The sequence below is a fragment of the Crinia signifera genome, chromosome 4, assembly GCF_055691185.1.
Source record: "Crinia signifera chromosome 4, ASM5569118v1, whole genome shotgun sequence".
Taxonomy (NCBI): domain Eukaryota; kingdom Metazoa; phylum Chordata; class Amphibia; order Anura; family Myobatrachidae; genus Crinia; species Crinia signifera.
In genome coordinates this window covers 138,381,489-138,402,217 of record NC_139220.1, presented here as the reverse complement: position 1 = coordinate 138,402,217, position 20,729 = coordinate 138,381,489, and the positions used below count along the sequence as shown (strand labels likewise).

The window sequence follows — 20,729 nt, the reverse complement described above, 5'->3', positions numbered from 1 at the left end:
GAGGAGATAGGAGACAGCGGCAGTGTGTCTCTCCTGCCTCCGGCCCCCCCAGAGATCCTCCTGAGCGGCGTTCAGCTTCCCATTGCCCGGGGCATGTTCAGCAGCGGTTTTGTCCACCATCAGGACCCATAGCCACCTCAGCGGGCTCTCCTATAGGGGCAGATTTATAAAGCTTGGAGAAGAGATAAACTGGAGATAAAGCACCAGCCAATCAACTCCCAACTGTCTTCTTCAAACACAGCTGATTGGCTGTGCTTTATCGCCTTTTACCTTTTCTCTGCTTTATCTCCAGTTTATCTCTTCTCCAAGCTTAATAAATCTGCCCCAATGTCCCTCGGCCGGCTCACCATAAACAAGGTTACGCCTGCCCCTGCTAGCATAGTAGCGCCCACTACCTGATGCTGCTTGTCGGTAGCAGCACTGCAGCAGCTGCATTAATTGACAGGGCCCATGGGGTGTGCTGCTAAAAAGAGAGAGAGAACTGCCTGTCAGCGGAGATCACCAATTAGAACCCCCAGCCCCTGCAATTAGAGAAGCACAATCTGGTCAGCATCTCTTTTCACCCTGCCCCCTACCTCCCGCTCTCTTGTACAAAATGCATTATGGCTTGTGTAATGTTTTGTGCGCGCGGTTGATAATTTATAGTTTATCTGGCTTCTACATTTTCATCCTGGCTCCTAGATTTTATAGAAATTTGTCAAGCCTGGCTTAAAAGGACATGCAATCGGCTCCCCAATCCCACCTGATCAACTGGCAGCACGTCTGATCAGAGGAAAAATCTTCCAACTGGCGGGACCGACACTCATTGCATGATTGTGTGCACACTATCTGCATACAATCTGTTATACAGCCAGTCCAGATTGTATGATTGAGTGCAATATCTTTCTGGTGTATTGGGGGCTTTACTTGTGTAACACTACCCCTCGACACACAAACCATTACTAAACAACATAACTTCAAACGTCCAAACAGAACAACATCATTAGTATACTCCCATCCCTCCAAAAGTTAAAACATTTCTACACATACAATTCCCTCCCCTTAAGGTGGCCATACATCAGAAAGATCGTTTTTTACAATCATGGTTATGTCCAATTACTTTTAACTCCCCGGCAGTCCTTGGTGGGTTTTGGACACACAATGTACTCACAATCTGTCATACAATCCATCTGCTGTATGACTGAAGCTTCATTTAAATAGGGGGATGGCCCACTATGGTCAAAAGGATAGGAGTACCAAAAATCCAATTTTTTTTTTTTTTTTTTTTTTTTTAATTTACAGGTTGCTCACATCTGCTGTGGTACGCCATTATTAAATAGCCAGAATGCAGCATTCCTCTGAAAAATGTTTTCAGAGTAGTGACAGAATTGTGCAAAAGGACGTCCACTGCTCTCTTCAGCCGCCCGCCTGCCGCTTGGAAACTTCTGTGGCTCCCAGCATCTTCACTGCCACGGCCACTCGGAAGCTGCACCACTCTTCTCCCCTAGTCAGGGAGGGAGTGTCACATGACTGGTTGTATGAGCCATCTAATGACCGATTGCATGTGCTTAAAAGCACATGCAATTTTCTCCCAATCCCAACTGGTCTGGCATGCAGCACGTCAGATCAGAGGACCAATCCTCCAATCTCCCGGGGCCGGCATTGTATGATTGTGTGCACACAATCTGCATACAATCCGTTTTACAATCCATTGAGATTGTATGCTTGGGTGCAATGTCTTTCTGATGTATGGCCACCTATATCTAACCAAACAATATTAATATATACATCACTACTACCACCCAGCTCTCTTTACCCCCCATCTAATGTAAGTAACCCCTCGGATACTTTACATCCCCAAATATAATAAATAATCACATTGCTGTCCCCAGGTAATTGCCTCTGTTCAGCAGACTGATCAGGCAGAGTGTTCTGCATACACACTGCCAGATCATAATTGGATGGTCATTTACACACACACACCTGTCCAGTTGCGCATTCAGTAACCATCAGCCTATGCATCAAGTGTCCAGGAGTGGAGGGAGGGGGGGGGGGGGGGGGGGCGGGCAGGGAGATGACAAACAGTAAGCTTTGTGTACACACAGAATGATGTGCCAGTACATCTTTCCATATATTGACCATCAACTGTGCTACACAGCTAACACAATATGTCTGTGAATGACATCATATACAGGAGACCTATTACACTGGATGACAGGGCAGTGATATATCAGCATTTTAACTGAACTACTGTGTGTACCTAGCATTAGTGTGACTTGAGGGCCGAGGTTGAGAATGCCTGCTCTAGAGAGTAGCACATCACAAAGTACCTTTTATAAGGAATGGAAGTGCCATTATGATGCCAACACTGCAACAATAACTACTGGTGTGTGGAAATGAAGACTTCCTTAAGGTGCATACACATGGTGCAATTTGAGCTTCTAATCTTGACTATATAATAAAACCAGAAGAGAAGTTAGCACAAATTGCACCGTGTTTATACAGCTTGCGATGCGTGCCCCTGTGGGATCGGTGTCGCAAGAAAAAATATGTATAGTGTTCTAGTATAGTCAAAATAGCAAGTAAATATAATCAAGATTGTACGGTTCTGAGCTCGGCGGAGGGAAATTGCATAGTCAAAATCGTACATAGCCAAAATCTGACTGTGTGTGTGCACCGTTACATAACTGTTTCTATTCATTAATTAATTACCTCACTGGAGACATGTCTGAGCTTGATTAAATGTCATGAGAGAGCTCGGTAAGGAATGTGAATATTATCTGGCATTTCTATTTCAATATTTTCCTGTTAAATAGAACATTTTCAAAAGCTCCAAAACATGTAATTGCATTTTATAAGTAGAGTTCCATGAAATTAATGAGCACCATCTAATTCTAGTTATTCTCTTTTTTTTCTAGTCCATTAAAATGATAAAGGGCATAATGTTCTAGCAATGGCGAACTATATAAAATATTAAAACGTACAGAAAAATGAACACACCTATATATAAACTATATAACGCTAAATGGCAGCAATTTGGGGTTTAAACACTTCCTTGCATATCGGAATCTGTTCTTAAAACAGAATTACTTTTGTGAAAGGGTAATCGTTCCAAAAAAACAAGTCTGAAAATAGATGGAACAAAACCATTAGCATAAACCTACATTTATAGAAAAGATCAAATGTGTGCTTTTAGACTACACAGAAAAGTGCTATACATGGGTACAATCTAGTTATTTCAATGGCTAATTAGCACTTGGCAAAACAAAGGAAAAACACAAGAAAACGAGCAGACAATATCATTTAACTTTAATAACTGCAATTGCAATAACTTTTTTTTTTTTTTTTTAATTTCCACTTTATTTTTATTTTGAATAAAAAAAGGACATTACATATCATACAAACACATGACAAGTTAAAAGAAGAGTACAGAATTACGGTATTTACTAGTAGCGGAGAAGATTGGTTACAGGGTTATTGTTTTTATCCCGGGGCGGGTGCCCACCTCCACCGGCACAGCACTTAAAATACTGGTAAGTTTAAATTAATTCCATATATTTTATCTTATCTTCCTTACTGATTACATATATTATTACCCAATTGCATTGGATCTGTTCTTTAACATGACCCGATTAATTTTACCGATAGAAGGTTAATTTGGTTATACCCCTTCTGTGCTGTGTTTTGTGCCTGGGGGGAACCCACCCAGAGATTCACATTTAATCTGGTGCATTCCAGAACAGACAATTATTTCATACATTCGATGGGGAAAGACCCCAATATAACCTGAATCTGAGGCAAACCAGAAAGGCCTAATTCCATATTCTATCTTATCCCTCCCTGTATTGCCCGCAAACCGTAAATACCGTCAGAGAATAGTTGAACCAATACAAGACAACACATAAATCACACTACCCTCCCCTCTCCCTAATAACCCCCCCTTCCCTCTTAACCCGTTCCAGGCAGGCTGATACTTATCTAACTTTCCACTAGAAGTATTAAAAACTCAATATAATCTGTAAGCAAACATTGTATTTAAGATAGCGCTGTTCAGGCCTTCCAATATTTCCAAATCTTATGGAAAGTCGGTTCGGAACCTCTAGCCAAATAGACAAACTTTTCATGTGCCATGATCTCATTTACCATAGACCTCCAAGCCTCCACCTCAGGGCTTTCTTTGGCCAGCCACCTTCTGGCTATACAGGTCTTAGCCGCCGAAAAGGCTATAATAATAAATTGTTTAAAAAACCTATCAATTGGTGCGGTATAGAATATGGATAGTATACAGGTTGGTGGTGTGCAATATTCTTCAGGGATACCCCTATATATAAGTTCTTGTATAACAGCGCGCCAAAATGGCATCACCTTGGGGCAAGTCCACATTAAGTGCCAGTATGTCCCTGTATTGGACAGGCATTTGGGGCATTTAGAATCGGCTCTACCACCAATCCTGCATAGTACCTCAGATGTCATATATGTACGATGAAAAATATATAATTGAATTTGCTGCAGACGTACTTGTGAGGTTGCTAGCTTAATGTTATTCTGAGCCTGTCGCCACCCTTCCATAGAGATAGGACCTATATCCTGCTCCCATTTATCTTTTAGACCTAATAGTTCATCTTTTTGGGATTCTTGATTAAGTGCCCTATATAGGAAGGCGACCTGGTGTCTATTAGGACAACGATTTAATACTATCTTAGTGCGGGACAGTTCTGGTATATAGGTAGTGTTACTAAATTGAACGCTGCAAGCATGACGTAGCTGAATATAGCTGAATAAAAACTTATTGGGGAGAGAAAACTCGAGTTTTAGCAATTGAAAGTTTTTAAGTTGTGTGTTTTCAAATATCTGACCCAGCGTCTGGACACCCTGTTCACACCATTTCTTGGTCATCTGGAGTTTCTCTAACTCCGGGAGAGTTCTAGCATTATGGAGTGGGGTGTCGGGGTCTATTCCCCTTGTTTCCAGTAACCTTTCCGACTGCCTCCAAATATATACCAGCTGTTGCATAATTGGTGGCCAACTACGTTTCAGATTCCCACTAAGAAAGTGCTGTGTAGGGGTATGACCTGGGGAAAGGCTCCTAATCAACTCTATGAAGCTACTTTGTCCAGGGTCTCCCTGCATTAGTAGTTTAATATGAGCCAGCTGCCCTGTGAGGTAGTACAGCCAAAAATTTGTTAACCCCAGACCTGCCTCGTCTTTCGATCGCATCAATGTCTTTAATTTTATTCTAGGTCTCTTATTGGACCAAATTAAAGAAGAAATAAGCCCCTCAATCTGTTTAAATATCCTTCGGGGCAGGTAGAGGGTTGAGTGCTGTATGACATACAATATTCTTGGCTGTAGCACCATTTTAACCAAATTAACCCTACCCGAAACGGTTAATGGTAATCGGGTCCAGGATGTAATTTTTGATTTAATAAACTCTAATTGTGGAATAATGTTCAATTTTATAAACTTATTACTATCTCGGGATACTCTAATACCCAGGTATTGAAATTCCGTGACCCATCGGATTGGGGAAGGAATAACCATATTGGGTGGGCATGGACCTTCCATGGGGAGTATGAAGGATTTATCCCAGTTGATCCTGAGGCCAGAATATCCACCAAACTTCTCAACCAACCCTATTACCACCGGTACTGCCTCCAAGTGATTATGTACGAACAGAAGAAGGTCGTCTGCATACAAAGCTATTCGCTCCTCCTTGGTACCGATGTTAATACCCTGGAAAAGAGGGGTGTCCCTGATGAGGCACGCCAGTGGCTCAACAGCCAAGGCAAATAGGCCTGGTGATAGTGGGCATCCCTGGCGTGTGCCTCTTGTAATTCCAAAACCATCCGATACAAAGCCGTTTACCAAGACCCTCGCAGTGGGTAGCTGATATAACATCTTTATCCACCTAATGAAAACTGGTCCGATCCCTATCCATTTCATTGCCTCCCATAGGTATATCCACTCTATGGTGTCAAAGGCCTTAGCCGCATCGAGGGAGATCACGGCCTCATCCCGTAGTCCCTCCCGATGAGCCTGAATATGGAGTGACAGCCTTCTTAAATTCGTAGTAGTAGACCTTCCTGGCATAAAGCCTGCCTGGTCACTATGAATTACATCAGGCAGGGCCAGATTTAATCTATTTGCGAGGACCTTGGCCAGCACCTTTACATCGTTGGTCAGCAACGATATGGGTCGATAAGACTCCACTACTCGAGGATTTTTGTCTTTCTTTAGAATAACTGTTATAAGAGCCTCGGACATCGATGCCGGGAGCTTCCCGAATTCATAGCATTCATTGAACAGAGTCAAGAAAGTAGAGGCAAAGAAACTACTGTATTTCCTATATATCTCCTGGGGAATCCCGTCTAACCCGGGGGCTTTACCGATAGGGATTGAACTTAACGCTTCTTCAATTTCTTTTAAGGTAATCGGGGCATCGAGCCTTTGTCTAGCTTCTTCAGACAGGGAGGGATGTTTAATTGCGGCTAGATAGTTGGCAATTTCTTCCGGGATAAACTTTTGATTAGAACTATATAATTGATGATAAAACTGCTTAAAGCATTCCACTATGTCGGGGTTTGATACTCCGATCTCCCATCTTTTTGCTTAATTTCCACAACAGTATTAGCGGTTCTGCCCGTACGTATTATATTTGCCATAAAACTCCCCGGTCTATCCCCTTCCAAATACCTCCTATGACCTGCATATAGTTCACGAAACTTCTCTTTTTCGGAGAGGCACTCTGACCAATTTTTTTGGGCTGTCCTCCATCTTAGTTTGCAGTCCTCAGTGGGGTTCTGGAGGTATGCTGCCTCAAGGGCGCGGCATTCAGCTTCGAGTTTCCCTTCTTTCCGTCTAAAGGAGGCCTTAAGGCCAGCTATTTCTCTTATCAAACTCCCTCTTACATTAGCCTTAAAGGCATCCCAGACGTTATCTATTGTGGTAGAACCTTCATTGACACGCAGGAAGTCCGACCACATAGATTCCAATTTTTCCCCAAATTGTGCCTGAGACAGCCAGAAAGTGTTTAATTTCCAGAAGGAATATCCCCTGTCAGACCCCGTCTCAAGCACAAATTGTAACGGGGAATGGTCTGAAATTCCTCGAGTTAAATACACAATGTCTCGAATGTCAGGTATTAATTCATCTGAAGCAAGGGCCAGATCGATCCTGGAGAAAGAGTCACCCGGACTGAAAAAATATGAATACTGCTGTCCAGCTGGGTGCTTCTCCCTCCAGGCGTCCCTTAGCCCCATTTCTTGGACCATATCAGCAAAGCCAGATTTACGGGTTTCCTTGCCCCCTCCAACCATATATTTCCTATCTATTTTAGGGTTTATAGTTTTATTAAAATCTCCCATCATTATAACGGGTATGTTGGGGTACGCTGAGAGAAATTCAGCTGCTGCTTTCAGAACGTCATATGAAAAGGGTGGTGGGATATATACTGAAATTATTGCTAATGTCTTGGGTCCCATTCGACACTTAATGAAAACAAATCTCCCCCATTGATCACAAACTACTTTATCCGGGGTGAATGCTACTCCCTTACGAATAAGGACTGAGACCCCCCTCGAAGCAGACGTATGTGTTGAGTGGGCAGTAAATCCTATCCAGGATTTTTTTAATGCCAATATTTTCCTCCCTGTCAGATGAGTTTCTTGTAGGCAGATAACGTCCACCGCCTGTTTATGAATATAGCTCATTACAAGGGAACGTTTGATTTTGTTGTTCAAACCCCTGACATTCCAAGAAAAGAATTTATAGCTTACAGAGTTTGATTTTACTTCGGTATTATACACCATGGGATCGTTACTTTAATCAGCTTAGATAGCCTGCCTGGTCCCTCCCTTAGTACCCTACCTCTCCGGTCCCCCCTCCCTGCATGACCACCTCCCCCCTTGGCATGCCTCACCCCTCCCTTACCCTCCCTAAAACTACTATCACAAAACATACATCTAGGGCAATTTATCATTGACCACTTAACTGGGGGTGCTTCTCCCGCCCCTCCATCAAACCCTCATAGGCCCCCATGCCCGACCGATCCCGCCTTTCAATAGAAAAAAAAAAAAAAAAAAAAAAAAAAATATTCTTAATATCACTATCCAAAAAGTACTTATTCACACGCATTGCGCATTAGATCAATTATACCTATTTAAATAATTTTAACACCGTGAGTAGACAATTCAAATAATTCTTAGTGAGAAATTTTACAGACAGAGTATCATATAAGTGCCCATACAAAAACTTAAGACCGTCATAACCAGGAAGCAATTTGATTGTGATAGGACTAGAATAAGCCCCATTAACCTCGTACCGTCCTTAAGTTCTTCAGGCCCATAATTATAATAACAAATAGCACTACTGTATCAAAAGGGGGCGGGGAAAGTGTCTAGTGACCAATTATACACTAAAAATATCATTAAAGTATATATTCGGTAAAAAATGCTTATTTCTCTAGTGTTCAACCTTTTTACCAATGTATTACCCCACTTCTGTTAGAGCGAGGAAAATAGATAAATGAGTGCAAGGAATTCTTAATAACAGTTCTACATACAACATAATACATATATAAATAAATAAAGAAAAATTCACAATATCAATATCCAGAAAGTACTTATTCAGATGCATTACCTCAATTATACCCATTAATTCATTTAACACCGTGAGTAAATGAGAGAGAAAAAAAAAAAAAAAAGGGATATATATATATGTATATATATACATACACGCACATATATATGAGGTAAATAAAAAAAGATTCTTAATATCAATATCCAAAAAGTACTTACTCAAACGCGTTAAATCGAATATACCTATTAATTAATTCTAACACCATAAGTAGACAGTTCAAATAATTCTTAATGAAAAATTTTTCAAACACAATATCCTATAAGTGCCCATACAGAAACTTAAGACCATCATAACCAGGCAACATTTTGATTGTGATAGGACTAGGATAAGCCCCATTAACCTCGTATCATCCTTAGGTTCTTCAGGCCCCTAATTATAATAACAAATAAAGCTACTGCATCAAAAGGGGGCGGGGGAAGTGTCTAGTGACCAATTATCCACAAAAAATATCATTAAAATATATATTCAGTGAAAGGTGCTTATTACTCTAATGTTCAACATTTTTACCAATATATTACCCCACTTCGGTTAGAGCAAGGAAATTAGATAAATGAGTGCAAAGAATTCTTAATAACAGTTCTACATACACATAATACATATATAAATAGAGAGAAATTCACAATATCAATATCCAGTAAACACTTATTCAGATGCATTAACTCAATTATACCCATTAATTCGTTTAACACCGTGAGTAGATAAGAAAGGAAAAAAAAAAAAAATGTCCAGGCCGGCATAGGTAAGCCGTACTCTGTTAAGTCAGTTGGCTACGTTTCAGTTCAATTTTCTCCTTTCTTTTCTCTCTCCTTAAATTACAATAGCCACATACACCGAGCATCTTCCTTTAAGGTGTTTAAGTAACCAAGAACCGGACCACCCCTATGGGTAAACATACACTTCAGTCGGCGTCCCTTAATGTGTAGGGGGGCTACAGACACACAGCAGCCTCAGGACAAAAAAAAACAAACAAAAAAAAACAAAAACAAATTTTTCCCATTCCTTCTGTGTTACTCTTCTTCATACCTTCCCTCTAAAACTATTCACGGGGGGACAACATACGTTGATTCGGGAATTTCAGATCAAGCCAAGTTGCGGCTTCATTCGGTGAGAGGAAGAACTTTGCGCTGCCTTCATGAATTACTTTTAATTTAGCGGGGAAAAACATTGCATACTGAATCTGCAAGTCTCTCAGACGTTTTTTTATCTGGAAGAATTGAGCTCGATCCTGCTGCACTCCACTGGCATAATCAGGGAAAACCGAAACCTTTTTGTTGTCCCAGGTTAAGGGGCCTTTCAACCTGATCAATCTGAGGACGGTGTCCCTGTCGGCATAGTGGAGTAATTTGAAAATAAAAGTGCGATCTTTAGCACCGGGAGGTGGTGCCCTCATTGGGACCCTATGGGCTCTCTCAATCGAAAAGTGTTGAGAAAAAGATTCTCGACCAAATGAATCCACCAGCCATTTTTCAACAAAAAGTTCCGGTGTCTCTCCCTCAGCTTTTTCTGGTAGGCCTACAATTCTTAAATTGTTACGGCGTAGCCGCCCCTCCATGTCGGTAAGCTTTGCGTTGATCATTTTGATCTGCATGGCCATTTCGTCAACTCTTCCAACCAGGGGGGTAACTATGTCCTCAATTGATGATGTACGAGTTTCCAGTTCTTTAGCACGCTCCTGCAGTTTATTAAGTGATTGATGGATTAACTCCAAATCCCCCTGCACTTTCTCAATTTTCCCGGCCAATCTACCTTCACTTGCAGCTAGTGCATCAAGCACCGTTTGAATTGCTGGGGGTGGTTGGTCCTGCGGTTTTCCTGACTGAGGGGGGGTAGTTGGAGGAGAATCTTCTCCTCTATGAGTGGCAGTTGGGGTCTCTGGCTGGCGAGCGTACTTAGCCAGGCGGTTAGCCGCAGTATTATTTTGGGTTTTCCCCATATTGTCTGACGGTTCAATCACCTAGTTTGCTCCACAAAAAAGGCCCTGAGCTTCTCAGATTTATCTGGAATATATGCAGCCGCCCACAACCCCCAGTCAAAATAATGAGAAGAAGAGGGGGATACTACTCACAAATCACACCGTCCCAGAAAGAAAAAAAACCCCAGTCCTGGGTAACGATCAGGAGATTCTTTATGGGCAATACGCCCTCTGTTTCAAGCTGCAGTTGTCTCCGCGAGTTTTCACCTGGTGAGTTCCACCTGGATCACGCCGTCAGGCAGTACCGCGCCACAGTGGAGGGGATCCGGAGTAACTCGTGTGGCAGACGCGGCAGTCAGTTGCTCTCTCACCGCCGCTGCAGTCGCGCTGCTTCTAAGTTCCCCCGGCTCACGCCGTCAAGCAGCCCTACCCCAGAGTGGAGAAGATCTGGAGCGACACGTATGGCGGTCGCGGCAAACAGCAGCTCTCTCACCGCCGCTGCAGCCGTGTCGCCTCTAACCCGGCAGTGATCCCTGACTTCCGGCGGCTTCCTTCCCCCTGGCTCGGCGCTAGTTCAGCGTTCCAGGCATAGCGTCCCCCGCATCCACTCGGCTTGGCAACGATGACGGCTCACAGCCTCCAGCACCTCACAAATTCAGAGTCCCGTAACGAGAAGGTATAGTGCGGGTAATCACTCGGCAGGGGGGCCTTCCTCAATCACGCTACATACCGAGGGCGGGAGAGCACAGCGACCTGCTGTCTACACCCTGCTATCCGAGGTCACGCCCATCCATACCAATTGCAATAACTTTTGCACTGCTCCACAAACTGCTTTTATTTTCTCAATTTAAAAAAAAATAAAAAATGCCTGTCCGGTAAACACCACCAACATAAGCATGTTTCAGAAAATGCCTAACTTACCTGAAAAATTAAATGAAGATCATAATTTTTACTACCCTGCAATTTCCACTGTTCAGAGCCTCAGGGGACTTTTCCCCCAGGTGTCCTTCTTTTTTTTTTTTTTTTTATAAACACAGCCCTTTGGGATGGCATGCAGTAAGGATCCTGGCATCCGGACTGCCTTCAGAAGACCGGCACCAGAACTGGGGGGCAGATTTATTAAGCACCAGCCAATCAGCTGTGTTTGAAAAAGACAGTTAGGAGTTGATTGGCTGGTGCTTTATCTATTTTTACCTTTTCTCCGCTTTATCTCCAGTTTATCTCTTCTCCAAGCTTAATAAATCTGCCCCTGAGTAAGAAAAAACTAATTGTTTCCACCAGCACACTTATACCCCATTCACACCAGAAATGCAGGGACAAACCCGGGAATTCAGTTCCCGGGACAAGCAGGGACATTCCCGGGTTTGGACCCATTCACACCAGAAATGTCCCTGCATTTTCTGGTGTGAGAAGGGGGCGGGAAGGAGGCCGGCAACAGGTGGGGAAGAGGTGGGCAGGCGGCGGGATGGTGGCGGAGGTGGGGAGAATACTCACCCCGGTTGCTGGTCCTCCGTGCAGGCCAGGGATCCACACAGGCGGCGGTGCAAATGACGGGACAGGCTGCGGATGAAGATGACGCAGCTCTCCGGCATCCTCACTGCCGCCGGAGAACTGCGTCATCATCATCCACCGGCTGTCCCATCATTTGCGCCCGCCGCCTGCGTGGATTCCCGTCCAGACAGCACACCGAGGACACGGCAACCCGGGTAAGTATAACCTGTACCTTTCACACCAGCCAGGTCCCCGGGTTGAACCCCGGAACAACCCTGGTACCTAGCCGGGTTGAAATTTGCCCGGGATTTTGTCCCGGGCAAATTTCACACCAGCGCTAGTACCGGGTTTTTCCCGGACTCAACCCGGGAATTTAGGCTGGTGTGAATGGGGTATTAATGATATCAGTAACCAAACTTGAAAACTACATGGTGGTAGAATTCAGAGATCTTGGTTACATATATTTTCCAATAGGTGAGTAAGCCCCTGGATTGGTACACACAAAGATTTGTCTGTCTGATCTGTCTGGTGGGAACAAAAATCTGGTAATTTAGGAGATAATATAACAATCAACCATTTGCTCCCAAAATACTGAACAGCAAACAAAAATGGTTATTCAGATCGTTTTTTTAAAATGTAACAGATTTAAACGATTTGTTTGAGCATTGAGGGTTTTCCAGTGTTTGGGAGTAATGGTTTATATTATATATATATTATGTTTATGTGTGTGTATGTATGTCCGTTTGGTTGTCTCAGAAACACTGCCATCTGTCTGCAGCGAGTGAAACTACATCTTTTTCTCTCACATGCACAAACACAGAGGCAATCACAAGGTAGCAGACTACCTTTCGAAGCATTTGCTTTGAGCTGGCATTCTAGTGTTCCCATGTATTAGAGTTTTTTTCCCCAACCAGACAGATTGGACAGATAAAGCTTTAGGTGTGTACCTAGTGTGTGTGCCTTATGGACTGAAGTTGGGAATACCTGCTCTAGAGCCTAAAGCGTCTCACATCACGACTTCAACAAAAAGAAAAGTCTACATGGGTATTTATTAGAAAATACAGCTATTACATTGTTTCTACCCTTTTTACTTTTCAAATTGTGACCTTTTTTTTTTAGTTTTGGGGTTTATTTTTGGCGCAGTCACTTAAAGGTTATGCTTCAATTTTGACATATTCCAAGTTCATCGGTTTCAGTCAGACGTGTTTATTAAAATTGCTAGGTTATATTTTTACCAGAGATGAGCAACAAAAATTTCAGTCTGAAGAGGAACATGGAAATTGTTTGTGGAATTACCGAGGTGAAAGCGGTTTTTCCATAGTTTTTGCCCATAAGAAAGTACGGTACTTATGTAATATCTGGGCTCCCGTTTTTCTTATGAGACCGCGTCCCCTCGCGGGGCTCGCTGCGCTCGCCACGCTTCGGGCACGGTGGCTCGCTGCGCTCGCCACACTATATAAAATCAACTCCATGCGTAGTTGGATAGTAGGGGTATCAAAAAATGGGGTGCAATTAACATGGGAGCCCAGATAATACATAAGTACTGAAAGTACATTACTCACTTAATCATACTGTACTCCTAGTTATGTTAAAGCTCATCATTTCTCTGGTTTGAGACATGACTATACTTACATGGAAAGGTTTCCTTCTTGCTGTATTGTAATCAGTGATGTCCTTGGCTGTCCTCCATCTGTGAGATACTGCAGCCAGGTCTCCTTGTAGAAATTCAGCTTCACTTTCAATATTGCACAGTATGTAAACCCTTAAAACAAATGGTGTTTCTTATCTCATTTGATAAAACCGTTCCCCAGAGTGTTTTATGGAGCTACTTGTTGTTTCAGTGACTATGCAAATAATAAAGCAATAGTACTCACCTTTTTTTTCATGTATGTATATGATATTGTAATGTATTAAATTACCTACTTATATTATATAACGGACAATGGGAGGTATTCAATTTTGGATGCTATTTCCGCCGGGGAAAATAGCGTCTGTCCCCTATTCAATGCTGCCTTTTCCAACAGCATTGAAGGCGGGATTCCTACAAAACAGATCCAACTTTAAGTAAGTCTGATCTGTTTTGTCGGAAACGGCCGAGAAATCCGCGGCCGTTTTTGCCGACACGCCCACTTTTCGACAAGCGGAACATTGAATTCTGCCTGTCGAGCTGGGCAAAAACGGCCTGGAATTTAGACAGTAAGAATCTTGGATTGAATACTGAACTATATGGTTATTTCATTAAACATGAAAAATATTTACATTTCCTTTAGTGGCTACGTAATGTGCTGTGTGAAATATTAGTAGTAGTTCATTCATTTATTTATAAGGCGCCACAAAGTGTCCGCAGCACCGTACATAGCAAAACAAATTACAAGGTAACATACAGGGTGTGTTGATAAAATACAGCATAAATAGGGATATAGCTGGTAGAACTAAAATCAGCATCAGTTCTGAAGTAGGTGTCGAAATTGTCGAGGAGACTGAAGATGAAGTAGAGGAAGGGAAGAACAAGGCAGGAGCGCTGGTGAGGGAAAGAGGTAGGGTGAGTACGCGAGGAAGGAGGGCCCTACTCTCAAGAGTTAACAGACTAAAATGAGTTGGGTGGACGAAAGAAAAACCATAGGATAAGTAGGAACGGATGGAGGGGTAGGATAGGCAGGATAGGCGGAGCAAAAGAGGTTAGGAGGAGGAGGGATAGGCTAGTCGGAAGAAGTGGGTTTTGAGGGAGCACTTGAAGGAGGTAAGAGAATCAGAAAGCCTGATGGGTGGTGGGAGGTTGTTCCAGTGCAGGGGGGCAGCGCGAGAGAAGTCTTGGACACGGGAGTGGGAGGAGGTGATTCGGTGAGAGGTCAGGTGGCGGTCGGCAGTGAAGCGAAGAGGACAGGAGGGAGTGTGGATAGAGATCAGTGAAGAGAGGTAAGGAGCGGTGGAGGAGGAGAGAGCCTTGTAGGTAGTGGTGAGGAGTTTAAGGATAACTCGGAAAGTAATGGGGAGCCAGTGAAGAGATAGACAGAGGGGGGAGGCGGAGGTAGAGCTGCAGGAGAGGAAGATGAGCCTAGCAGCAGCGTTAAGAATGGATTGGAGAGGGGCGAGAGGTAGCCCGGAGAGAAGGATGTTGCAGTTGTCAAGGCGGGAGATGATAAGAGAGTGAATGAGAATTTTGGTCGCGTCAGTGGAGAGGAATGGTCTGATGTGCGAGATGTTGCGGAGGTGAAAGCGGCAAGACTGTGAGAGAGCACGAATGTGGGGGGTGAAAGATAGGGAGGAGTGAATTAAAAACTCTTACAAAACACATCATAACCTACATTAGAATAATGGCTAATTACATTTTTTTTATTACTGATTTTAATGGAATTGCATTCTCTACTTTCCCTATCTTGTAAAAAAAAAAATGTTGTGAGAATGCCAAAATTAATCATTCTAAAGTCTAACAACATTTTGTAGTTTGTCCCCCTGATTACTATATTTTACATTATTGTAAACAATTTGAGAGATGTGGACTTCATTCAAATATACATTGTGTACAAATGGTGACCAGTGATTTTATACTACTTGTAATTTACATTGCCAAATGCAGTATTTTGCATCTTGTAAGCCTTTTCAAAAGTAAATTGTATCCTATAAACTGATTTTTCTATTGCATGAATGCCTCATTCACCTACTTGTTCTCTTCCCAATTGCCCACATTAGCTCATATTTATAGGATGTTTCTGCAGAGGGTCCTTATAGAATAAGCACAATGGGGATATTACTTTATTGTCCTCAAGTTCTCTCTCGAGTGCGAGGGAAAGTTGGTGCTGCTGGTGGCTGCAGAGTACTTACAGCACAATTGCCATTCAATGAGCAACTAACCAGCTAGAATATAGACTGATTTTAAAAACCAGATTAGGTGTAAATTGGTCAAGCACAACATATTCCAAAGTCAATTCATTGTTTCTGTTATTTAAGATTAATTCAACAAACATTTTGTTAGTGTTTTGTTGAAAATGTTAAATAAATGCTTGGTGTTTCTCAAGGCCTTTAACGAGGAATTTGAAGTGTTGTTTATTCTGGGGGAAATAACATTGTGTTAAGACCTTTCCTGTGTATCATTTTGTATACTAATAGCTTGTGGTTTCCCAGTGTAAGAATATTTTATTATTTATCCTTTCTATGTGGTTCTGGAAAGTGCTAAAGGCATTGATAAAGAATCCTTAATATGTTATAAACCGGTCAACCGTTTCTTCCCCATTAATAAAGGAGGAAGCTTTTCTGAATAACAGACTCGCATACAGTTCTATATTTTCTTTCTATGGTTGATTTTCTTGCATAAACTCTGTAAAAACCTGTGTCTATGAGGTCAGTTACCCAGTAGCATCAACAGACTAGCTTTTCCCATTAATTGTGCTGTTAAATCCTTCAAAAGCCATAGACCGGACATTTTGATGTCCCATACTTTTGTTTACATTTAGGATTCTAAAGCTGGGTTCACACTGGAGTAATCTGCAATCGTTACGACTTCACTCACTACTTCCCTTGGGCCCAGAATGAACAATATTGAGTTTACACTCACTGAAGTCTTATTAACAACCAAACAAATATATTACATATTTTGGTTGCTCCTGTACACACTAGAGCAGATATGGCCAACCTGTGGCTCTCCAGTTGTTAAACTGCAAATCTCTGCATGCCCTGCCCTTTTCAGCTATTAGGGAATGATAAAACGGGGACAGGGTATGTTGGGATGTGTAGTTTTGCAACAGCTGGAGAACCACAGGTTTCCAAGCCTGCACTCGAGCAATCGTCATGCCACTCTGTTCTAAGGAGTACAGGTGACATACAATCGGTCTGACGTATAATTTGTTTTCCATTTCGCAGTACCTACTGCACCATAGGCACAAAATCTACCAATGTTGCCAGGTTTGGTGTGCAGCAAGGACGACGATTGACAGTTGCTAGAAACCAGTGGAAGTGTGCAATCCTGTGTATACACTAAGCAATGTTTACCAGCACATTGGCCCAAAATCGCTCCAGTGTGTACCCAGTTTAAACTAAAAAATATGACCAAATCCCCTTACCTCTTCATGGTATAGTTTTCATCTAGCAACACAAGACTGGCATTAATTGGTTGTGCTTAAAATGAAGATGTTTTAGAGAAAAAGCAGGTTAGACTTTGTCAAGCAAACATTTTTATTAACCCGTTGAATGCCAACGTTGCTGTGAGAGCTCCTCAAAATATCCGTTAAAAATGTCAGTGCTGCTCACAGCAACTGTTTAATTTTTATTTTCTGGCTGCAATATTTAACTAAACTTCAACTAATTGACTTGGCTGTGTTTTGTTTTGTATGTTGGCTGTGATTTGTATGTTGTATATGTCTAGTGTCCGCGTGGCTCCGAAACACTGGCATCTGTTGGCAGCAAGTGAAACTACATCTACTAGTTTTCAAAGCATTTGCGTCAGAGTCCACAGACCAGACCCAGCGTGAGGAGACCAGTACCTGGGACTTTTCAGCCATATTCAGGATAGCAGTTACCAAGACTGCCATCCTGTAAAAAGTGCTTAAAGAGAACGGTTTCAGCAACTAGTTCTCCACTATCTCCGTATACTGGTACGGCTTGGAGTGGTATTGTTTAAGAGTACCTTCCTATGATTGTAGTCACGTGTTTATAACCAGAGAGGCAGAGAAGAGGAGAGACAGATCCCCAGCTAGGTATGTGTGGAACCCCCCCCCTTCTGAATACCTGTGAAGGGATTCCATTTAGACCCATCCTCCTAGAGTGGATGATTGTAACACAACCCACCTCAATTTATCCTCCCTTAATTTGGAATTAGAGAGGAAGAGGAGGCATCCAATTCCATACAAGGGATGTGCAGTATTTCTTTGTCTTGAGTGCTGGTGGTGTCAACACAACTCTGTATATTTGTTTACACTGTCTTGGATGATTTGTATGTTATGTTTTGTACTTTTATATGATAGTTTTATTTTTATATTTTGATTGTTTACACTTTTCATGGCATCACATCTATGCTCTTGTTGATATCTAATGCTCCTTTCACACTGCCAAATCTGCTCTGACACGGTTTTTTTAAACGTTTCTTTAACCGGGTCAGAGCAAGTTTAACCCCATTCACACGGCATGTTGTAAACGGTATATACTGGTTAATTACCGTTTTTGTACCTTTCACACTGAACCCGTTGCCAAAGGTAATTAACCAGTAATGTACTATGCAGTAGGCAGAGCGGGTTCAGGGGGTGACCCGGGGCGGCAGCCACAGGTGTCCATAAAGCAGCAGGGCCCCTTCCACACAGCCAGCACCTAGTAACACCCCCTCCCTCCCTTTTTTACCTGTCTGCGAATCAGGGCAGCAGGCGTGCAGGGGTCACTAGGAGGGAGCGGATCCCGCTCATTCCATATGTAATGAGAAGCTCCCGATCATTAAATATTCACTGCGCTGATAACCAGCTCAGTGTTAACTGCTGCCTGAGTCCTATATACCGGTTCAGAGCCGTTCACATTGCATAAAAAAAAACAGCTCTGAACCGCGTAGGAACGTCTGCTTTTTACCTGTTTGCAAGTGCCGGTTATTTGTAGCCGGTAAATGCAGACTGGCACTTTCACACTGCAGCTCTAACCGGTTTAAAAGGCTAAAAAAAGGTAATATACCGATTAAGAGCTGCGGTGTGAAAGGGGTATCAGTGGAATGGGTGCAAAATGGGCTGTAACATTGTTAACAAGCCAGAATGTAGGCTCAGGTTGGCATGAGATCAGTGCAGTTGATGCTAGTGTTCATGGTCATGGTATTAGGTTGGCTCTTAGGGGTAGATGTATGGAGACGTGATAAAGTACCTGGTAATTTAAGTTACAGGCTGGGTTAAAAAACGGACAGTTGGGAGCTGATTGGCTGGTGATAAAGTACCAGGCACTTTATTACTTCTTTTCCCTTGCTTCATTCTACCCCTTAGTCACATGGCCAAGCTCTGAAGATGCTCTATTCATGGCTTAGACAACCTTGTTTCTCCAGCTGTTGTGAAACTACAAGTCCCAGCATGCTTTACTAGCTGATCAGGGGGAGGGTATGTTGTAAACTGTAAAGCCACAAGTTGTCAAGATCTGCAAGTTTAAATTTCAAAGTTGGTTTCCCCATTCACTTCAATGTGTCAGAATGCTGTCATGTGAATAAGATCCTGAAATGTAAAATACTAGCACAACAGCATGTTCTTCCATGTGTTTTTTGTGTACATTAAGTGATTTCCAATTATATTGGAGGACATTGGGATGTATGTAAACAGAACATAAATATGTTATGATGTTCTTCCAAAAATCAGAGTGTTTTTCCCATTTCCGGCTTACTCCTTCAGCAAGCAGCAGCTTGTGAGCTTATATGTGCAAACACTGACTGAGTCATGTCCTGACCATTATCTAAATGAGCAGGATTATGATGTGCTCTATCTGCTTTTACAAGCTATACAATGGACTTCCTGGTATCTGCGTGTTCTTCTATTTCTCCTACTGTTTGTTGAAGGTTCCAGCTTGGCTTTTGTGCTACTAGACTTTCTGCTAATGGTTTAGTATTTACATATGATGGTTTATAATCATTCTTATTGTTTATGTTGTAAATTAGACAAATCTAGTGGTAACTGATAATCATTGGGTTTGTTGAAGTGGCTGCTTTCACCAACTCTATACTGTCACCTTCGTAATCCATTAATTCATAATATGTGGTAGGAGTGACTTATGACACCACAGTCGTGAAGTGTATGTGTGTGTGTGTGTGTGTGTGTGTGTGTGTGTGTGTGTGGCATTGAATATAATGTTTGTATCCTCACACCCCTGCCTTCACAGGGCTTGGTGTGTCTTCATGATGTAACTTGTGACATCACTGCACACCACCTCCCAACAGTCAGGTATCCTTTCCTAATTCTCCAACTATTTATATATAGTTATGGCTGTATATAGCCATACACAGGATCACATCCCCTTATTGACAGCTTATCTTGAGCTTAAGATCCCCTGTTAATTTTGCTTCCATTTTATGGGTGAGATAAACCACCAACCACTCAGCTCCTACATGTAATTTTTAAAACCCAGCGGCATTTTGTTACCTAGTTAAATGGTAGTTTGGAGCTGATTGGCTGGTGATTTCTCACTCTCCATTTTATACAATCTTCGCATATCTGGCCCTGTGAAAGACATGAATTTGTTACACATTTAAAAGGGATGTGCATGGAGACTTAATTCCTAATTGAATTTGGGATGCCCAAGTTTATAGGTCTCCTTTTTCACTAGAAAGAAAGCTTATTAATATGCATCACGGGTATCTTGTCAAGTTTAAACTTTGATGCTCTTTGGTAAAAATGTATTTTTGAAGCTACTTGTCTACGGAATCTACTTCAATTTATTGACCACCCCTGATGGAGTCTCTTGGGAGATGAAACGCTTTGATTAAAAAAAAAAAAATTACACCTAATTTAATGCCTATCTGTACAAGAGCCAAAATGAAAGATGTTATTGTACTGTATGAAATACTGCGTCAACAACTTAATATGAAACAGAGACTTTTAATATTTATATAGCCTTCAGATTAGCATACTTGATTCAGATACTGGGATAAACTACTAAAGCTGTATAGGTCTAAATACTAGACCTCCACATAAGGCCCCAACCTACAACTGTCATGTATATTCTGTCTTTTCCTTCCAACAGGGAATTTTGTAGGTCAGGCAGCCTC

General features: G+C 42.2%; 1 protein-coding gene across 2 annotated transcripts in view; it reads left to right on the top strand.

Annotated features, from left to right (window-relative positions):
- Positions 1 to 20,729, top strand: part of OSBPL8 (oxysterol binding protein like 8) — a 217,685-nt gene that overhangs the window by 18,133 nt on the left and 178,823 nt on the right. The gene's annotated exons all lie outside the window — the stretch shown is intronic.